Consider the following 14,293-nt stretch of genomic DNA (forward strand, 5'->3'; position numbering starts at 1 on the left):
ATGTGAGTACAGTGGGGAATATTATTACTAAAAGGAATTTTAAGATATATTACCTGATTTGACGTAGAAATACACTCCTGTCAAAGGCAATCATTGCCTGATATTGTTGCTGATACTGTCCTGATAATTACTCATTGCTTCTGATATTGTTCTGGAAACTGTTCTTTACATTTATCCAGGACATTTAAAATAAGTTAGGGAATTTTTATAACCCTGGATACAATGACATTTGTCATCACTCATTGCTTTGGTTTCATGAATATAGAAATTACCCTCCAGGAATGTGAAAACAGGTATAAAAAAACAGTTTTGAGTTCTCAGGGAGCAAAAGATATAAGAATTAATTCCAATTCTGTTGCTATTAAGTAGCAATCATAACATATACTAAAATTCCATGAAAAACAGGACAGTGTAGCTGACATTAATCCTAAGCAAAATCCCACAGGAGATTTTTCAAAATAATGATTTTTCACTGATTGCATAAAAAGTGTTCCCAGTAGAGGCAGCAGAGAGTTCAGAGAGGACTGTCATCTTTTGTTTTTGTTTTTGTAGCTAGTGTTATTAATTAACTTTGTAATAAGTATGTCTTGATTTTAACTTGAAAACATTGGTCGCTCATTTATCTGAGCATGTCAGAGGATGATGAACTAGTAATAGCAGAATTGGGTTGATTCACAACTGATAGAACAATGAAACTTTTTAAATTAGTTAGTTTTTAATTAGCCAATGTCAATCTAGAAGAAAGTCTTTAGAAATGACATGCTAGACTCTGCCTTTGGCTTTTTCTAGAATTATCAAACTATCTGACTGACAAATCATCGAAAATGGAAATGGGTATCTTATGCATTCAACGGCAAAATCTGAGGCCAAGAATTTTCAAGTCTGAAATAATAGGCAAGATTCAATAAGTTGAATCTTACAGAAAGTGTGTAAAAACTTCTACTTAAAGCCAGAGTTCACCTGAAGAAGATTAGGATGGAAATGTCTCTCTTAGAGGCAGAAGAATTTTACTAGGTAATTTCACAGAAGTTATTCCTGTCTTAGGTTGCATAGGCAGACAGACAAGGGAAGTGAATGACTTGTTCTACCTAAATGTTCTAGAACTTCACCAATTTTGCTTTATCAGTGCTGGACATCAGACCTCAGGAGGCACAGAGACTGAGTATAGAAACTTCCCTGGTGGTCCAGTGGCCAAGACTCCTTGCTCCCTATGCAGGGGGTCTGGGTTCGATCCCTGGTCAGGAAACTAGATCCCATGTGCCACAACTAAAGATCTCGTGTGCCGCAACTAAGCCCAGCTGCAGCCAACTAAATAAACACTTTTAGAAAAAACTGAGTATATGTGAATGAGAATGGCTAGGATGATAGATAAAACCCAAACTGTTTCACGCTATCAATATCTGAAGGAAATGGGGACACTTAAGTGAGAATGAGTGGGTGTGATACCGTAGATATGGAACTGGACTTCCTTCAGTATACTTCAATAGTGTACAGATCTAGGACTCAAGGATGGATGCTAACTGGTGGATTCCAATTCAACAAATGGTAAAGCTTTTAAGTGATTTGATATAACTGAATAGGGCAACTCAAGGAGGCCAAACAAATGTTAAAATGGTGGAGATGATGGTACTGAAGCATCACATAAAATAAGGTTATAGTTTAGATCACTAGGCTTTAAACTGGGCTGTCTGGAGTATTCAGGTTCAGGGTGTCCCTTTGCGGATGGAAGAGGATGGAAGATGTTGACTGAGTTGACTCTTACTCAAGGCTCACAGTCCACTTTGTTTGGATATTGGCTCCTCTTATGATTTTTTTTTCCCCTAAGCTAAAGTCTCCATGGTTGGGAAAAAGAAAAGAGAAAAAAAGGAGAAGGAAAAGATTAGACAACAGTTTCTCTCTTCCAGACTTAGGACTCCAAATAGTAACAACTAAGATATATTTTAAGTGTGAAAAATATACCTCAAGGGAGTTTGAGAAAATTAAATCCCCAAATGTATGTACCCAACATACACACAACACCCCTCTCTGTCTCCCTCTCTCTGTCACACACACACATACACAAGAAAATATGCATTTTAAGAGCCCTCATCACTCAGTGCTAAGCTATTTTTTTTCTCGTTTGTTGCATATATCCAATACTCGTGACCATGATTCTCCTGCTTGTTTAAAAAAAAATAGTAAAAAAAATTATCTTTTAGTTCAAACATCTAAATGAGCTTTGTATAAAATTAAGTTAAACATCAAGCACTCAGTTATCCCTCCAGGGTAGTCAGGAGGACGGGTTTCCTCCAATCATCTGTCTAGTTCCAGGTCACCAGATGTAGAGTTAACCCAAGGAGAGAGTTGGGTGAATTCAAAGCTCAGTATTATTTTTCTAAGTCAAGAGAGTATGTGGACATGCATTTCTGCCTTTAAAGCTTAATACCACATTTAATTATATCTGTTGTAACATTCTATCCATAATTCAATAACAAAAGAGATCAATTATTATACAGCAGGATTATCAAAAATAAGATCAACCACACGGAAAGTATACCAGCACCTAAATGCACATGCATTCAGCAAACACTTACTGAGCACCTTTCATGTGCCAGGTGTGGTTCTAGGCCCAAGGGACACAACAGCAAGCCCTGACCTTGGGAGGGTTATATTCTAGTAGATAATATGCAAATAAACACGCCAGGTGGTGACAAGCGCTGTTAAGGAAGATGTAGCATTGTCACTGGGTAGAGAAGAAGGCGATGGCACCCCACTCCAGTACTCGTGCCTGGAAAATCCCATGGGGGAGGAGCCTGGTGGGCTGCAGTCCATGGGGTCGCTAAGAGTCGGACATGACTGAGTGACTTCACTTTCATTTTTCACTTTCATGCATTGGAGAAGGAAATAGCAACCCACTCCAGTGTTCTTGCCTGGAGAATCCCAGGGAAGGGGGAGCCTGGTGGGCTGCCGTCTATGGGGTCGCACAGAGTCGGACACGACTAAAGTGACTTAGCAGCAGCAGAGATCAGTGGGGGCTGCTATTTTGTATAAACTCAGGACAATACAAGGTTACTGTGTGGCTGCAACGAGTGTTTCGATCAGGATGCTTGTATAAAAACAATAGGTAATGAGTTTTCATAATGCTCCTACTTCAAAAGTTTTGCACAGAGCAAGTATCAACTGCCTGCTTTAGAAACTCTCTTCCTTTGCTATGCATGTTTTACTTTGTGGTTTGTCTGGTTTCCTTTTGACTTCCTCAGGCTGTCCAGCATTCTGAAGAGAATTATATTACCTGTAACTCCCCCTCCTCCCAACTGACTGAGCTTGTGCTAAAAATAACTCTGATGGTTTCACTATTATTCTTTTTAGCCGACAAACTTGCTTTTTCTTCAAAATTATTTTCCAGTTTATATACATTTTTTTTCTGATTAAGAACATTTACAGTCAGACACGACTGAAGTGACTTAGCAGCAGCAGCAGCACTCCCATATTTTCACTTTTTTAATAGACGTATTAACGGTGTCATTTACCTGTGTGAGTGTATTTTTCTTTTCTTTCTCTGCATGATAGCATGGTAATGAAAGGATAAAAACAGTTTCTGCCTCCTCAAGAAAGAATTGGAGATAAATTTTTTTTTCATTCTAACTAATTTTTTAAAATGAGAAATTTCAGGCCTTCTCTATTTGTTATAGGAAAAATATGCTTGTTTGTATTTTTCTATTAATCTCTTCAACCAATATTACATTGCATTGATTATGAAATTATATAGAGAATGATTATCATTGGGAAAAATTGTATAAGTGTAAAAACAAGTTGTATAAAAGCATTATTTAACCTGTAAAATATGTTGTTGGTTAGATTTGATTAGACTGTGAGATAGACACCAACATTCATATATAACTTTCAATTTTTATGTAAGCCTATAATAACCTCTCCCATCCTCCACCTCGTTAAATGCTTTTGACTATAGTGTCTCCATCCTGCAAGCAAGCCTCTGTTGTTTTCATTTTTAAACATTTGGAAAAGGTGAAGGGACAAAGTAATGACATGGGAACCTTTTCTTAGGAGTTAGAGGGAATTTTAAAATATTTTAAAGCATAACCAAGGAATGTTCTACACAGAGTAAATTTAAAGATCCCATTCAGTTATAATTTATGACTCTTACATTTTTTTGTTAACTTATTACTGATACTTAGACATTCCATGATCCCTGATTCATTCTTCTTCATTACTATGACAATATCTTTGAAACGTTATTACCTTAAACTGTATATAAATATAGTAAATAATTATGTTATGATTTATCACGTATACTATGCACTCATAAATAGCCCTGTAATATCCCTAATTTTGAATCAGTTGACCTTGACCTTTATTACAACCGAGTGTGGAGGTAGAAAGCAGGTTGAATAAGAATTATTAGGTTAAAAGCCACTTGAGGAGGTAACATATTGAGATGAAAGATCTCTGGAAAAGAAAAAGATAAAATAAAATAAAAAAATAAGACCTTCAGATTCAACCTGGCAATGTCACTAAGGTGATCCATTGTCATTTCAGGCAACTCAGCAAAGGCCTCTGGAGTATAGTCCCTCATAGGTGTCAATCCACAGTGACAGCTGTGAATGCCTCAGAGACCAAGGAAGTGTGGAAATGGCTCGGGTTAGAGAAAAGTGGTAGGCACGCTGGTAAACTGGAGACACATGGCCTTCCTAAAGACATTAATTTCAAAATTTTGAAACTTGGTGATAACTGTTGAATCCTTTTTAACTCTAATAGTCTGTGCTTTTGAACTGGATTTGCAAATAAAATCAACATGTGTTTATTAGGCATATAAAGTGTAAAAACCTTGTTATGACTTGAGAGGGGCAACATAAAGCTATAAGTAATGCCGTCTACCTTTGAAGCATATAATTTAAAGAGCTGAAACTCTGAAGATGATGAAGAGGCTAGTTGTTCTTGTGATGGGGAAAACATTATTTAACCACACTCAAAAAAGCTGTTTCCTATCAAAAAAAAACCATGGGTGTGTATTACCAAGTGCTGGAGAAATTTTTGGAATGAAAATACCCTTTAACAAGAGGGGCTGAGGAAAGACTTCCCTGAGGAGGTGAAGTTCAAGTGTGAGATACATGTATATAGGATCTGCACTGGGACAGAATGTGATAGCTTTACAAGCCAGGGATTTAACTTCAAGAAGACCTACTATATATGCCATTAAGGAATTTAGCTTTTTTGTTTCTTGGTTTTTATTAGTGATGGAGTCTTGTTAGGAAAATTAGTAGTACGATTGTCACTTAAACTTGTCATAGTATTTTTATATATATTCTGATGTCAGCCAAACATTTGGTTGTGGTATATACATTTCAATGTTGAAGCTGAAGACTTTTACACAGATTTACTTAGTGAATAAATACATTCATTTGATCATAACAAAATAAAGTTATCACCATTGTATTTGCATTTTTATCCCACTAAGCATCTGCTTTCTCTACACTGTTGTCTCTAGTTATAATCTTTCTTTCTTCAGCAAAACATATTTCACTGTTGTCTCTGTATGCCTGGAAATGTAGGATGTCCAAGTAAGATGTATCCAGATAGATGATCTAATAATGACTAACTGGTTTTATGGTTTCAAATTTACAAGTGTTTTCATATGCATTTTAAACATTTATTCCTTTTAAAAATTCTATAGTGTATATTTTATTCTTTTTTATTCAAAAGAGAAGCTGTTTCCGTGTTTATTAAGTATAATTAACACAGTCATAGCACACAGCACATGGAGATCATTACAGTTAGACCTGGAAGATGGCATGGTCCATATCACTCATGTCCTTCATTTATACACCTAGTATTTATTGAGCACCTGCAACTTTTCAGGCTTGTTCTAAGTTACGAGCACACAATAGTAAACAAGACAGACAAGGTTATTATCACTTTCTACAAAGGAAACCTGCCCATAGTTTACCCATCTAGGACCCAGGTCTTTGGATTTCCAAGTTGTGTTCTTTCTATGATACTAACTGTAACCATAAGTTTGGTTGAATATTTGTAATGCTAGCTCAGGAGCCTATCTACCCTGATCCAGGGCAGATAAAATAAATGCTCTGAGAGTAAGATGAAATCTCCAGTACATGTGTTGAATATAAGTAAAATTGCCAAGATGTTTATGACAGGAATAAATGCTCAGGGCAATTCTAGCTGCCAAGAATGGATCTTATTTTGCTTTCATGGTTGTTGTGTGGCCAAAGAACTATATAATCAAATGCGTTTTGCTTTTTGTTGGCCTCTCATTATGTTATACCTATATTTAATTTGGGAATCATGTGTTACTTAAAGGTGTAATGCCAGAAGAAAGAGGAAAATAGATTAAGGTAAAAATGTAAGAAATAAAGGGATCTTTTGTTTATATGTATATGTGTGTGTGTGTATGTATGTGTATGTGTAGGAGTGTATATATATGTATGTATAAAAATATCTTTCACAACAATGATTCTGGATGATCCTTGTCATCATGTCACTATAATAATATAGTGGGAAGCAAATATTATTCAAATGTAAATGACAAAATCATCTTAAATATAACTAAGACTCACCTAGGGATTTTTTCTACTAAATAAACGTATAAAAGAGACGCTTTATTCCCTCAATTACTCTAGCAAGATCACACCTGGTGCTAGATGCATGGTTCAAGAACCACAGTACGGTGGTGTAGCAGTTTGGTTATCAATCATGGATGTCAAGTCTTTTCTTATAATTAACCTTAATTGAGTTCTCTGTTATAGAAGCACTATTTCCAATGAAGCAACTTATCAGTGATACCAGCATAGTAAAACCCAAGATTAATATTACTTCCTATACCTGAATATCAGTGCTTAATGCATTATACTGTACCACAAAATCTTAAATCTTCTCTCAAAGTTTTGAAATTACATTGAGTAAAAATTGATGGAATATATATAAAATTTGCACAAGAAAATTATTTGGAAAAGCATTTTTGACATGACATATATGTCTGCATTTTATATTTTAAAACAATTAGCATGTCCCATTTATAATAAAAAATTTACAGATTCAAAGATTCAAATCTCAAATTATACATTAGTTAATGTGACTGTGAATTTAGTCATGCTTGAAACTGAATCTTTATTTCATTTATGTTCAGGATTATTTTCAATAGTAATGCAAAATGTCCATTAGAACAGAATTCTGCAATAGGCAGCTTTATTAATCTGCCTGGAGAAATGCAGTGCAATTAATTCTAAATTTGATAACCAGTAAGCACTTCAAATGTTCAACAGATTATTTATTAAAAGGCAAATCAAAAAAGAAATAAGCTTTACTGCCAATGAACAGAATGCTTGGATTTAAAAACGGCCAGAAGGCTACTGGTATTAATAAGCTTTGTCAAATTCATTTTCAGACATGCATGGAGGAGTTTGTACTATTTTTTGCTCATGTCACAGTGTCTGTCAAGAGTAGAGCTCAGATACCTTGGGGAAAGCTTTCTGATGTGCAAGTATTTGGAAATAAAAAGACAGACAGACATTTACCTGATTCACAAGGGAATGGAAAACCATGAAGGATCTTGAGAAAAATTGGAGCAGAAACAATGAAAGTGTTAGGAAAAGAGTTTAGCCATTGATACAAATTTGAGTAAGAATGACAAATACAAACATTGGTGATAAAAATACTAGAAACTTAAAGTCAGCATGAAAAGAATTTCCATTGTATGAATGAAGCAACCCAGGTCATGAATGAATGTGTCTCATGAACCATTTATTTATGCTGTTTCTGGAGCTATAATGTAACTATTACACAAGTGGCCCAGTTCCATCAGATACCAATGCATATTGTCAACAACATCTGACCACAGGGACTTAATGATATATAACAGAACCCTCCTGTAGGCATGTAAAACTTGGGTTCAAATGATAGTTCTGCCAGGTAACAGGTGCATTAACTATGGACAAATTATGTAAGAACCTGTCTTTCATTGGTGCTCTCCAGTAGACCTTTCTGTGATGATGTAAATTCATAGAATATATGTTAATTATTTGTTAAATAAGAATATTTGTTACATCGAAATTTGTTAAATTCTGTGCTGTTAAATAAGGTAACCATGAACTATGTGGCTATGAAACACTTCACATCTGGCTACTACAACTAAGGAACTGGATTTTTAATTTTAGCTATTGCAATTTATTTAAATAGCCACATGTGGCTAGTGTCTACTAAATTGGACAGTACAGTATAGCCTCAAGCGATTTCTTCTATGAAACAGCAGTAGTAATAGATCTGATTCAATTATGATGCTTTCAGTTGCAAGGGAGAGAAAATTCAACTCAGAATTTAAACAACAAAGGAAATGTACTGACTCCTTTTAACTGAAAAGTCCAGAATTGAGAGGTGCTGGGCAAAGTTCAGTTAGGGCTTCTCACTCTATTTTTTTCCCTAGTACTCTTTCTTCCCCTTTATTTTCATGTCGAGTCTCTGCCCTTATGGTGGTTTCCTTGATGGTCACAATCTGGCTGCTGTAATAACAGGGGTTACGCACTTCTCATTTGCATCTAGTAGGAGTGAAAGAGCATTGCCTTCCACGTTCACTTAAAAGGCCTAGTATTATCATATGTGAACTAGATCACCAGTCCAGGCTCTACGCATGAGACATGCTCAGGGCTGGTGCACTGGGATGACCCTGAGGGATGGGATGGGAAGGGAGGTGGGAGGGAGGTTCAGGATGGGGAACACATGTACACCCATGGCTGATTCATGTGAATGTATGGCAAAAACCACCGCAATATTGTACAGTAATTAGCCTCCAATTAAAAAAAAAGGCCTAAGCTTTGCTCTAACAAAATCAATCTGTAACAAATAGATAAAGCCAGGAGTAGGCTGTGTATTGCTTGGCTTGTACCTAATTTCCTGCCCATCCTCTACTTAATTACTTTGGCAAGGTGAAGGAGATTTTTTAGCTAATGTTGAAACTGATGGTTAAGTTGGGGGAAATAGTGTTTTCTCAAAGAAAATCTGAAAGCTATTTGGAAGTAGAAAAAGATGGGGAGAGAATGCTGGATAGGTAATTGATCATTTTCATACAACTATCTGAAAGAATCATTTTAATGGAGTCAGTGACTTACGTAGGTAAAGCACCTTACAGAGTCTGATGTATTATATCATTTCTTGTTCACATACCCACCCTTTCCATGTACCCTGGGCAACAATCTTAGCCCTTCAGTGTCTTAGTTTTCTCACATGGGAATGCTAAGTCACTTCAGTCGTGTCCGACTCTGTGTGACCCCATAGACGGCAGCCCACACACTCCCCTGTCCCTGGGATTCTCCAGGCAAGAACACTGGAGTGGGTTGCCATTTCCTTCTCCAGTGCATCAAAGTGAAAAGAGAAAGTGAAGTCCCTCAGTAGTGTCCGACTCTTAGCGACCCTATGGACCGCAGCCTACCAGGCTCCTCCATCCATGGGATTTTCCAGGCAAGAGTACTGGAGTGGGGTGCCATTGCCTTCTCCGCACATGGGAATAGGTGACTGTTAAGATTGCTTCTAGCACTCAGTCTGTTACTGATACCTACTTCTGATGTTATGTAGCCTCAGTCACAGGAATAAGTGTGGCAAAGGTGGGTTAATTGCATTGGAGGGCAGTGGGTGGCCACAGCTAACAAAAATATCATTGGGTCTCCTGTAACCAGTCTGTGGAAGTGGCCCAGGTGCCAGTCATTCAGCAAATAGAGGAAAGATGAGACACTGTGCCTGTTTTTCAGTTCCAGCTTCTGCTGGACTCAGTTCTAGCTCTACTACCCTCAAACAGATGAACAGATAATAACAACCAATGATATCTAGTCTTTAGCTCAATGACATGAGAGACTCATTTGAGGCCTACACCTGAAAATTGAAATTTTATTGTGTTAGATTGGAATTCAAGCATCTCTATTTTCTTTTATTTTTTAAAGAAAATAAAATTAATTTTAATGTGTAGCTATGGCTGTGAAGCACTACTCAAATGATTTTCAGATAAACAGGAAGTGGAGTCAGGGGCCTATATCACATTATTTGGTGTCAAGTAGCAGGCCAATTAAATGCTGTGAAGATAGCGAAATAACCAATGTTAGAACTATGCAAAATTTCTTCACCAAAAAGATGAAATCACAAAAGCAAATACATGTTTTAAAAAATCTGGAGACAAAACACTTAGATAACTGTTTCTCACTCTCAAGAAAATTTTACAACACCCATGAATTCTGTAAGACATAAAGATTAAAAGATATTTAGTTAGCAGAGCTCAAATAAGAAATTATGGAGGAAAATAAAGCAATAACAGGCATTAAAATCAAACTAGAAGGAACAGAGCAGGTACGGCAGAAAATCAAATTGGTAACATGAAAGAATTATGTAAAAAGAACAGCAGAAGAAACATAGGAAAAGCACCACAATGTTATTAGAATAAAAGCACAACCAAAAGTTATTAAAAAAGATGAGATTGGAAAACACTGAAAATTCTTGTACATGGAGGGAAAAGAACACATTGAAGAAACAAATTACGTTAGTTACTATAGAAACTGACTTTCAAGGAATGAAAGAGCATGAATCTTCAGGTTTAACAGGCCCCTGATGTGCCAGGAAAAAAAAAAAAAAGATTTAAAAATTATGAATGAGTCATATCTTTGTGAATTTATTTTATTTTGAGGAAAACCAAAAAATTTTAAGGTACATGTATATATTCTCTGTTTTACTTCCATTTGCCTAGGCTTATATGTTGTAATAAATAGATATTTGATGAATATTTGTTGAGTAAATGAGAAAACACATCTTTTTTTAATAAAATCACTTTGACTGAAATATTAGAAATAAGCTCAGTTCAGTCCAGTCACTCAGTCTTGTCTGACTCTTTGCAGCTCCATGGACTGGTGCACGCCAGGCCTCCCTGTCCATCACCAACTCCTGGAGTCTGCTCAAACTCATGTCCATTGAATCGGTGCTGCCATCCAACCATCTCATCCTCTCTCATCCCCATCTCCTCCCGCCTTCAATCTTTCCCAGCATCAGGGTCTTTTCCAATGAGTCAGTTCTTCACATCAGGTAGCCAAAGTATTGGAGTGTCAACTTCAACATCAGTCCTTCCAATGAATATTCAGGACTGATTTCCTTTAGGATGGACTGGTTGGATCTCCTTGCAGTCCAAAGGACTCTCAAGAGTCTTCTCCAACACCACAGTTCAAAAGCATCAATTCTTCGGTGCTCAGCTTTCTTCACAGTCCAACTCTCACACCCATACATGACTACTGGAAAAACCATAGCCTTGACTAAACAGACCTTTGTTGGCGAAGTAATGTCTCTGCTTTTTAATATGCTGTCTAGATTGGTCATAACTTTTCTTCCAAGGAGCAAGTGTCTTTTAATTTCATGACTGCAGTCACCATCTGCAGTGATTTTTGAGCCCAAAAAAATAGTCTGTCACTGTTTCCATTCCTTCCCCATCTATTTTCCATGAAGTGGTGGGACCAGATGTCATGATCTTCGTTTTCTGAATGTTGAGCTTTAAGCCAACTTTTTCACTCTCCTCTTTCACTTTCATCAAGAGGCTTTTTAGTTCTTCACTTTCTGCCATAAGGGTGGTGTCATCTGCATATCTGAGGTTACTGATATTTCTCCTGGGAATCTTGATACCAGCTTGTGTTTCATCCAGCCCAGCTATTCTCCTGATGTACTGTGCATATAAGTTAAATAAGCAGGGTGATAATATACAGCCTTGACATACTCCTTTCCCTATTTGGAACCAGTCTGTTGTTCCATGTCCAGTTCTAACTGTTGCTTCCTGACCCACATACAGATTTCTCAGAAGATAGGTCAGATGGTCTGGTATTCCCATCTCTTTACTAAAGATAATGGCAAATTTTCTGGTTTTGTAGATGTCATCTATAAATTGATATAGAAACTTATTCCCACATTTATAGTAAGAACTACATTTTCTAATAGTGTATGTTCATATGCACTATTAGTATTCTATGTTCACATATAGTGCTAATTCATGCATTTTTTTTGTAAACATTAACAATATAATCTATCTAAAGAAATAAAATAAAAACACATAATTAAAATGAGTACTAAAGTCAGGGAACAGAAAAATAAAGACAGGATATTTTGCACAGTTATTTCTTGACTATGCTAACAAGTATTATCCCCACTTTATTAACAATTTAAAGGAATTGCAATATTAATTAATTTTTAGAAAAATTTTCAAATTCACCACCAATAACTACTTTGGTGTCCTTAGGTATATCTTGTGTTCTTTTTCAGAATTTTTGAATAATTCATTTTAACCATTCATTATTTCTTCTGTTCAGACTTTACTTTCCTAAGTTTTGATGTGGAATATTTTTTACCAGATATGATTAGCAAAAGCAAAATGCAACTTGATAATTGATTAGGGGAGAATTTTAAAATTTCCAAATGGTTGTTTTTATCCCCATTTCTTTCTTTATCCTCAGATGTTTTTCTTTATGGTCTGAGAATGGTATCTACTTATGTCAACTGCACATAACCGAAAAGCTGATGGAAAGTAGATTAAACAGTAACAATTTTTTATCTCACTTAAGAAGTTCAGAAATAGAGATTGCCATGGTTGGTTCTGTAGTTCAGTGATCTCATCAAGTATGAAGATTCTTTTTTTTTTTTAAAGGTTAAAAATTGTTTTTTTTATTTTTAAACTTTACATTCTTTGTATTGGCAGTGTCTATTCTCATGGATCCATGATACTTGGATCACATCAATCCCAGGTATGATTTTATCTCAAGACAATGTGTAAAAGAAGTAAGAGAGAAAAAAAGCATTCTTCTCACAAATCTTACATCAGGGATAAAAATATATCCAATAAGCCCCAAATGTGTTTTTCTTCTGATCTCATACAATCATTCAGTTCAGTTCAGTTCACTTGCTCAGTTGTGTACAACTCTTTGCAACCCCAGGGACTGTAGTACACCAGGCTTCCCTGTCCATCACCATTTCTCAGCGCCTACTCAAACTCATGTTCATTGAGTCAGTGATGCCATCCAACCATCTCATCCTCTGTCATCCCTTCCTCCTCATGCCTTCAACCATTCCCAGAGTCACGGTCTTTTCAAATGAGTCAGTTCTTCACATCAGGTGGCCAAAGTATTGGAGTTTCAGCTTCAACATCAGTCCTTCCAGTGAATATTCAGGACTGATTTCCTTTAGGATGGGCTTGTTTGATCTCCTTACAGTCCAAGGGACTCTCAAGAGTCTTATCTAATATCACAATTCAAAAGCATCAATTCTTCAGCACTCAGCTTTCTTTATAGTCCAGCCCTCACATCCATACATGACTACTGGAAAAACCATAGCATTGACTAGACCTTTGTCAGCAAAGTAATGTCTCTGCTTTTTAACATGCTGTCTAGGTTGGTAATAACTTTCCTTCCAAGGAGCAAGTGTCTTTTAATTTCATGGCAGCAATCACCATCTGCAGTGATCTTGGAGCCCAGATAAATAAAGTCAGCCACTGTTTCCCTATCTATTTGCCATGAAGTGATGAGACCAGATGCTATGATCTTGGTTTAATGAATGTTGAGTTTTAAGCCAGTTTTTTCCCTCTCTTCTTTCACTTTCATCAAGAGACTCTACTTCTTATTCACTTTCTTCCATAAGGGTGGTGTCATCTGCATATCTGAGGTGATTGATATTTCTCTTGGTAATCTTGATTCCAGCTTGTGCTTCATCCAGTCAAGCATTTCTCATGATGTACTCTGCATAGAAGTTAAATAATCAGGGTGACAATATACAGCCTTGATGTACTCCTTTCCCCATTTGGAACCAGTCTGTTGTTCTATGTCCAGTTCTAACTGTTGCTTCTTAACCTTCATACAGATTTCTTGAGAGGCAGGTCAGGTGTTCTGGTATTCCCATCTCTTGAAGACCTTCCACAGTTTGTTGTGATCCTCACAGTCAAAGGCTTTGGCATAATCAGTAAAGCAGAAATAGATGTTCTTTCTGGAACTCTATCTCTTTATCTATGACCCAATGGATGTTGGCAATTTGATCTCTGATTCCTGTGCCTTTTCTAAATCCAACTTGAATATCTGGAAGTTCACAGTTCACATACTGTTGAAGCCTGGCTTGGAGAATTTTTACTAGTGTGTGAGATGAGTGCAATTGTGCAGAGTTTGAGCATTCTTTGACATTGTCTCTCTTTGGGATTGGAATAATAATGACATTTTCCAGTCCTGTAGCCACTGTTGAGTTTTCCAAATTTTCTGGCATATTGAGTGCAGCACTTTCACTGCATTAT

At 36.5% G+C, this 14,293-nt stretch overlaps 1 protein-coding gene across 4 annotated transcripts in view; it reads left to right on the forward strand.

Annotated features, from left to right (window-relative positions):
- Positions 1–14,293, forward strand: part of LOC129644008 (uncharacterized) — a 416,390-nt gene that overhangs the window by 280,333 nt on the left and 121,764 nt on the right. For 3 of the 4 annotated variants that reach the window (XR_008710672.1, XR_008710676.1, XR_008710696.1), the window contains one exon: positions 4,537–6,421. The exons of the other annotated variant lie outside the window; for it this stretch is intronic. The gene's annotated coding sequence lies outside the window, so the exon portion shown is untranslated. Of the gene's footprint in view, positions 1–4,536; positions 6,422–14,293 lie in introns of those variants that run through there. 4 annotated transcript variants of the gene reach the window in all.

This window comes from Bubalus kerabau, chromosome 2 (assembly GCF_029407905.1).
Source record: "Bubalus kerabau isolate K-KA32 ecotype Philippines breed swamp buffalo chromosome 2, PCC_UOA_SB_1v2, whole genome shotgun sequence".
In the NCBI taxonomy this organism is placed as follows: domain Eukaryota; kingdom Metazoa; phylum Chordata; class Mammalia; order Artiodactyla; family Bovidae; genus Bubalus; species Bubalus kerabau.